Raw genomic sequence first — 8,773 nt, forward strand, 5'->3', positions numbered from 1 at the left:
CAAATTTGCAGATGACACCAAACTGGGAGGGGTAGCTAATACCACAGAAGACAGAATCAGAATTCAAAATGATCTTGACAGTTTGGAGAACTGGGCCCAAACTAACAAAATGAATTTCAGTTGGGACAAATGTAAGGTTCTGCACTTAGGCAGGAAGAACCAGATGCACAAATATAGGATGGGGGACACCTGGCTTACTAGCAGTACATGTGAAAGGGATCTAGGGGTCTTGGACCACAAGCTTAACATGAGTCCACAGTGTGATGCAGCAGCAAAAAACAAAACCCTAATGCTATTCTATGCTGCATCAACAGAGGTCTAGTGTCCAGACTCCAGATCAAGGGAAGTAATAGTACTGCTCTTCTCTGCCTTAAGGTGGCACTGTGATATAAACCACTGAGCCTCTTGAGCTTGCTGATCAGAAGGTTGGCTGTTCAAATCCCCGTGACGGGGTGAGCTCCTGTAGCTAGGTCCCAGTGAGCTCCCATTGCTTGGTCCCAGCTCCTGCCAACCTAGCAGTTTGAAAGCATGCCCCCAAAGTGCAAGTAGATAAATAGGTACCACTCTGGCGGGAAGGTGGATCTTGGGGGATCCACAGGGCTTTGGAGCCAAAGCCATTGGGGTTTCCCACCAGATAATCCGGTTAATATAACACTGACCTGGGCAACAAAAGTGCTATGAATGGCATTTTGATGAGAATTGGGTGTAGAATAACATATAAAAAATTAGGCAAAATTAGGTGACAGGAACACTGAGAAATCGTGATTTCAAAATGGCCAACCTGCTGTATCTATTTTATTGTATTTCGATTAGTTTTCTAAACTTGATTGTGTATATCCTATGTTTTTTAATTGTTACCAAACGTCAGGGAAAATAATACAAAGTTGTCATTGATCTAGTTATTAGGCTAAATAATTTCTGTATTTAAATGTTTGCTAAAAACAACAAAGTGAAAGCAATGTTCCATTGAAACAAGATAAGGCGCTTGAACCAGAACTTTTAATATGTATCACAAATAATGAAAGCAGACATCCGACATCCATATCATCTTCTATATCAGAACAATGTTCAATCAACAACACATTTTCACAACCAATGGTCTGGCACTGACCACAAGCTGTTGAACATGGAAAACTATTTTTTTTTTTGCACGTGCAACGGAATGTACTACAACCAGTGGTGCAGTTACAGTGGATAACTTTCAAAAGACTTTCAGGTGCAGGGGCCATGTCTGACATCACAGGGTGAAGTTGGTTGTCCTCCTTTATAATCCAACCCCAGACATTAAGTCATAAACCCTCTTTGTGGCAAGACCATTCCATTATCTGGTAATACGATAGAAAGCTATGGAATTTTGTTGCAGATGTAGTTGGTACAACAAAAGAGTTTGCTGATGTTACTTTGTCCACTAGTATACGATGTCGTAATGTTCCAAGGGTATCATCAACTTTTCCACCAAAAAGTATAACCATCGCCTTCTGGCCAGCATCTTCTATATTGATATGTAACTGATCTTTCAAACAAAATGCCGATGCTAATTCACGAAGTCGATTATCTGCGATACGTTTGTCGAAACATTTGCCTTTTCCTATCCCAAATATTCTGGATGTGCTGTCACAGCCTGTAAAGGCTGGAGGAAAAGGAGAAAGTTGCAGGTCTTTGCACCCAGTATCATTCTGCAAGCAATAATGTCAAATGTGTGGCTTGGATTTTTTCCTTGTTTATCACTATGAAAATACAAATTAAATTCTGTTTGATGGTTAGCATGGTACAGGAGTAGAATCAATAAATCGGAATCTTCTCCAATCACAGTAGTAGTTTGGAACTGAGATGATGTCACAGCTGCCTTCACAATTTCAACGTCAGCATCTCCTTCACCTTGTACAACAGTGCTTCCTTGTCTCTTCAAATGTTCAGCTATGAGAAGAATGATTCACTGTTTGTTACTTTCATTGGAAAGAAAGTTGTCTTGTTTTAATATGAATTTAGTTTGCAGAGAGAAGTGTACTTCAGGGCTAGAGAACATAGATTTCTGACATTTGTGAGTCATATCTTTAATAGATGGGATGTTTTCATAGCCGTCAAAGACAATAATAGCTTTCCCATAATGACGAGTTGTAAAATTCGCATACGAACATGCTATGTCATCATACGTTTCATGCTTCTTCCATTTAGGGCGATGCAGCAGCAAACCTCCATCTAACACAAATTGATCACTTCTTGGAACATGTTCGGTAATACAACTATTCTGTTTCTGCATCACATATTTTTTGATAGCATGTACTATCTGTGGCTATCTGACCAATAGCAGCTACTTTCTTTCCGGTTTCTTTTCCCACAAATAGTTTCTTGCATAGATGCTTAATGCTATCAGGAAGGTAAAGTAGGGCCTCTTCTAATTTAAGGTCAGAAGGTGCTGGGCATTCATAATTTGCAGAAAGTACTTGTGTTTTAACTTCACTTTTAATCAACCGTGCAGCTGTCTCAATTATTTGCATCTTTTGAGTATTCTCATCAACGTCTTTAGGTTGGTTGTAATATGATCTCAGTATGTGGTTCACTGTCTCTCTCACTGTAATCAAGTCACACAGCCCATCGTCACCTAAAATTTCGATAGAATCATCATAATGTTCAATAAGCTTCCTTTTCATATGCCTTCTGTCGTATGCTTTTGTATCAGCGCCTTTCAAGAAGTCTTCCATAACTGATATTAAATCAGACATTGTAATCTGTTCATCATTTTCTTTGAGGTACTTGCAGGTCTTAATAAAAGCTTCCTTTTGTTCCTGCCTTGCAACAGAGGCAACCTGTTTAATAGGGGTAGAGGCAGTTTTAACACTGCACTTCAGGTAAGGAAGTTGCCTTGTGTGGTTTTGAAATGTTACCATCTAGTAATCATCACGTGGTGTGTTTTGATGTATTACTTAATGGATTGTCATTTAATATTTTGATGCCTTAGTCTAAATTTGTGTTTTAACTGTTGACGTGTTGTAGACTGTTTATGGCTTTTTGTATCGTGTAATATTTTTCAACATAAATAAAATGGATGGCAACATTTATAGCTTTTTCGCTGCTGCCTGCATTTCTCTCTCTTGGGGTGAGCAAGAGCATTCAAGAGGATCAAGAAGCTACAGTTAGAACTGGATATGGAACAACTGAGTGGTTCAAAATTGGGAAAGGAGTACGACAAGGTTGTATATTGTCTCCCTGCTTATTTAACTTATATGCAGAATTCATCATGCGAAAGGCTGGACTAGATGAATCCCAAGCCGGAATTAAGATTGCCAGAAGAAATATCAACAACCTCAGATATGCAGATGACACAACCTTGATGGCAGAATGCGAGGAGGAATTAAAGAACCTTTTAATGAGGGTGAAAGAGGAGAGCGCAAAATATGGTCTGAAGCTCAACATCAAAAAAAAACCAAGATCATGGCCACTGGTCCCATCACCTCCTGGCAAATAGAAGGGGAAGAAATGGAGGCAGTGAGAGATTTTACCTTCTTGGGCTCCTTGATCACTGCAGATGGTGACAGCAGTCACGAAATTAAAAGACGCCTGCTTCTTGGGAGAAAAGCAATGACAAACCTAGACAGCATCTTAAAAAGCAGAGACATCACCTTGCCGACAAAGGTCCGTATAGTTAAAGCTATGGTTTTCCCAGTAGTGATGTATGGAAGTGAGAGCTGGACCATAAAGAAGGCTGATCGCCGAAGAATTGATGCTTTTGAATTGTGGTGCTGGAGGAGACTCTTGAGAGTCCCATGGACTGCAAGAAGATCAAACCTATCCATTCTTAAGGAAATCAGCCCTGAGTGCTCCCTGGAAGGACAGATCCTGAAGCTGAGGCTCCAATACTTTGGCCACCTCATGAGAAGAGAAGAATCCTTGGAAAAGACCTTGATGTTGGGAAAGATTGAGGGCACTAGGAGAAGGGGACGTCAGAGGACAAGATGGTTGGACAGTGTTCTCGAAGCTACGAACATGAGTTTGACCAAACTGCGGGAGGCAGTGCAAGACAGGAGTGCCTGGCGTGCTCTGGTCCATGGGGTCACGAAGAGTCGGACACGACTAAACAACAACAACAACAACAAAACTACACATATATATATAGAGAGAGAGTAATTGTGAGCATACTGGTGCCTTTAGAGAATTCTGGGCCTGTAGAACGTGTGGTGTCAGTGTAGTATAAAAAAGGTAAAGGACCCCTGACAGTCCAGTCACGAACGACTCTGAGGTTGCGGTGTTCATCTCGCTTTACTGGCCGAGGGAGTCGACATTTATCTGCAGACAGTTTTTCCGGGTCATGTGGCTAGCATGACTAAGCTAAGGTTACTAGATTTTTTTAATGAATCTGGGGATACATAAACAAACAAACAAACAAACAAACAAACAAACAAACAAACACATACATACTACATGTTCAGGAGGTTGATGCTGCAGCGATGGCGGTGGCAGAGGGGCAGCCGCTGCCTTCATCTCAACCACCATGTTTCCCCTTCCTCCATGGCTTCTATCTTTTCTTCTCCATGAGCATGGGCAGCCCCTGAGTTGTTGGTTCTTCGGTGGTGGTAGTGGGGAAGCGGTGTGCGGTGGGTCAAGCATGGAAGGTGGAGAAGGAGGGCTGAGAGCGGCGGCAGCGAGGCTTGGGCAGTGCGATGCCTCCCTTCCCATCGGAGCAACCCCAATCCCATTCCTACTTGCGTGCAAGCAGGAGGGGGGGATCCCTCAGCTGCGAAGGGAGGCTTCACTCTGCCTTTTGGAGCAGCCCCATCCCACCTCCTACTTGCGCGCAAGCAGGAGCGGGGTGGGGAATCTCTCGGGTGTGAAGGAAGGCTTCACGCTGCCTATCAGAGCTTGCATGCAAGCAGGAGGGGGCAGGGATCTCTCAGTTAGGCAACGGGAAGCCTCCCTTCCCAGCTGAGGGATCCCCTTAGTTGCTGGGGTCAGGGAAGGTAGAGGCGGCCCGGAAGCTGCATCTTAGAGCCCCTGCACCACCATCATATGGGGACTTCTGAGCAGCTCCTGAAGCCAGCCAGGGTGAACTACTCCGGGCTGTTGAGAGTGCCGCTGCTGCGTTTCCCAGGGACATTAGATGAAATCCAGGCACATTCCAGGGATGGAATTTGTCTGGGGAGTTATTTGCAAATCCGGGGACTGTTCCTGGGAAACGGGGATGTCTGGTAACCCTAGTCTAAGCTGCTTCTGGCAAAACCAGAGCAGCGCAGGGAAACGCTGTTTACCTTCTCACCGGGAAGTAGTTTACCTTCTACTTGCACTTTTTTGGCGTGCTTTTGAACTGCTAGGTTGGCAGGAGCTGGGACCGAGCAACGGGAGCTCCCTCCGTCACGGAGATTCGAACCGCTGACCTTCCGATTGGCAAGTCCTAGGCTCAGTGGTTTAGACCACAGCGCCACCCACGTCCCAGCAGTGTAGTATAGCTGCACTCATAACTAGATGAAGGATGTGAATCCTGCACCTCTCCACAGGCATCCACCAAGGAACGATAATCCCCAGACTCCATCTTTGATTTAACAAAGAGAGTACATTTCTAGAACTTGTAGAATCTGAGAAACAAGGCAATGTGCACTGCCACTATTCTCTCTCTCTCTCTCTCTACCCCACCACAATGGTTTACTTTGCTGCCCCCCCCAGTGGAAAAATAAATTCCTGCAGACACCTATGCCTCTCTCGTCACCTTTAAAGCTTTTAGCACTTCAGAAGTTGGTCTAATAAAATATTTCATCTTATCTATTATGCATCTCTTGTAAAAATTAAATGGAAGATTAATATTGCAAAAGATACCTGGTTCCTTTCTGCCCAGGGCTGCCACAAGTTCTCCTTGCCTTTGCTGTTATTATTAAAGAGTCTCCATCTTGAAATACCCTGGGCTTCTCCGCAGGCATATGATTTCCACTTTTAAAAACATGTATTCTGCATTGGGGTGGGGGGGGCATAGTTTTTTTAGCCATTAGGGCATGTTGAATTTTTCAACTATCAATTTCCAAAAATGAGATGTGCAAAAAAGTTGTAACTTGACTTGGGAATTCAAAGTATTTTTGTTCAATTAATATAATTTAGTTTTGGTTGGTAAATAACTACATAAAAAAACTGACTTTTAAACATTTTTGTGGAATTTCTAATAATTTTAAACTTGCCATATTATTTTTTTGTGAAAAAATGGTGTAAAATTGCATTAAAAGCATTAGAAATGATTGCCAAGTACTTACAGTTATATTATATACTAATACTATTTATATAGTTATATATTATACATAAAGGTAAAAGGGCCCCTGACTATCAGGTCCAGTCGTGTCCGACTCTGGGGTTGTGGTGCTCATCTCGCTCTATAGGCCGAGGGAGCCAGCGTTTGTCTGCAGACAGCTTCCGGGTCATGTGGCCAGCATGACAAAGCTGCTTCTGGCGAACCACAGCAGCGCACGGAAACGCCGTTTACCTTCCTGCCGGAGCAGTCACTATTTATCTACTTGCACTTTGATGTGCTTTTGAACTGCTAGGTGGGCAGGAGCTCACCCCGTTGCAGGGATTCGAACCGCCGACCTTCTGATCAGCAAGCCCTAGGCTCTGTGGTTTAACCCACAGCGCCACCTGGGTCCCTGTGGGACCCATATTTTATATTAAATTTTATATTAAATACATATTTTATATTAAATTGCATATTACACACACACACACACACACACACACACACACACACACACACACAGGAACTTGCTTTCACTGAAGGCCAGAGAGAGAAGACTACTTCTGTTGGACCACATCACATTGGCTTGCCAGACCTGCCTGATAGTAACAGAAAAGTCAAAAAGCGGAAGCATCTAGAAGACAAGAGAGGGCAGCTTTCTGAATGTGAGAAGAGAAGGAAGGAAGCAGGATGCTTCAAAGCCATCAAATGGAGTTCTGCTTCCGCCTGCAGGAGTGGCTGACCCTTGTTCCATCCCTCCGACCTTCATGAGGAATTCGGCGGTTGCCAGGGGAGTTAAAGGCAACCCCCTTACCTCTCCGGGGGTTACGGAGAGGGCCCGCGGGCCCGCGATGCCCCCAAACCCACTCCGACTGTTCAAGGAGTGGGGGGGGGCCTGGGCTGAGAGCACTCATGAAATGTCGGATCTCCCGGACGCCAACTTGCAGAGCAGGATCTCCATGATTAAAGAAGATAATTAGGCGTATTCATGGACATGCTTCGGAAGGAGGGGAAGAAGCTCTGTTTACTGCCAAGGAATTTGTGCTGCTGAGGGTGAGAAGTCAAAGCTGTATCTTATCTGGAAGAAAGATTGATGGGGACGTAACGAGAAGGGAAGCGAACTTTTTTATTTTTTTTCATATACTCTACGAGTTACTCCATACCTTCCCGGACGGGACGTCCTTGTTTGTTTGGAACAAATGAGAGATAAAGAATACCTGAGTGAGTAATGAATTATAAACTATTCTATTGAGCATATCCTTTGAAGTTGTAAAACTACTGAAGAGAGAGGCCCCCCTTTAACTGGACGGTCGGAGTCCCTGGAATGCGTTCGGTGGATTTATGGTTGTGACGCACTTTGAATTTGAACAGCGATTTGAAGCTAAGTTCAGCTACAGGGCAAGGAGAGCCACAAACTTATCAAGAGTCTATGCATAATGTGACTGCTGTTTCTTTGCCCGGAAAAAAGATTGTTTGCAAAGATCGTTGGTTTAAAAAATAAAAAGCTTAAGAAAGCGAAAGTGATCTAAGCTTTTTAAGATGGCGCTGCTCCGTGTTGAAATGCTGACGCAACAGGACATTCCAGACAGAAGATATATGGGGGGGCCCAGGACGATTAAAACTCACACAGGAGAAAGAATATATGTGAACTCTCGTTTGATACTTATCTCAGCAGCTGTGAAAAAATCGGATGAAAGAAGAAAATATTTTAGTGACTGGTGGGGAAAGATCGGGATTATTTTGGATTTTGAGTGAAGATTTGGACTTTAGAAAAAGACGGCAGTAGACGGGTGCGAGGAATCCCCAAATTTTTGAAGCATGGGAACTCCAGAAAATATTATATGATTTGGCATAATATTCGGTTTAATTGATATGTATTTGTATAATTTGAAATAATGAATGTGATATAATCGTGTTTTAATTGGAAAATTAATAAAAATAGATTATAAAAAAAATCAAAGCCATCAAATGAAATAATTTTCTGTGCTGCTGAAAATAAGGAACAAATAGCTGATGCCCAAGATGGAAATGATGGAATTATGAATTGACATTAGGAAAACCAAGAATGCATTCCACTTCTAATAAAAAGACAAACACAATAGAAATACATAATGTTGCTGTGCAGAGCACCAGATGTGGTGTTGGCCTGTGTGCTATAGCTGCTGTTATGTCAGGAATCAGACTGAAGGGTATTGTTCTGAGGAAGAATGGTGAGAGCCCCCCTCTCCCTTTGTGCAAGAGCCTGATCCTGAAGCTCCTCTGGAGCAGGAGGATAGTATCGACCTAGAACAATGGTTTGCGGAAGGACACAGTTTGGGAACTGACAGTTGGGCTGACCTGGGAGAAGAGCAACCAAGGGGAGAGGAACAGGAAGAGAGTGAGCTGGTTGAATCTCCCTCACTAGAAAGTGTGCAGGCCACGAGTCCGAGAGCCAGGCGTCTGGATATGGTAGCCTCTCCGAAGGCTCAGTGGTGGAGGGGTCACATGGTGAGGAGATGGGAAGGCGGAAGTAACAAGAGGGAAGTGGGAGGAACTCAGTTGGGAGCACCTGCATGATGAGAACAGATC

The sequence above is a fragment of the Zootoca vivipara genome, chromosome 8 (assembly GCF_963506605.1).
Source record: "Zootoca vivipara chromosome 8, rZooViv1.1, whole genome shotgun sequence".
Lineage (NCBI taxonomy): Eukaryota > Metazoa > Chordata > Lepidosauria > Squamata > Lacertidae > Zootoca > Zootoca vivipara.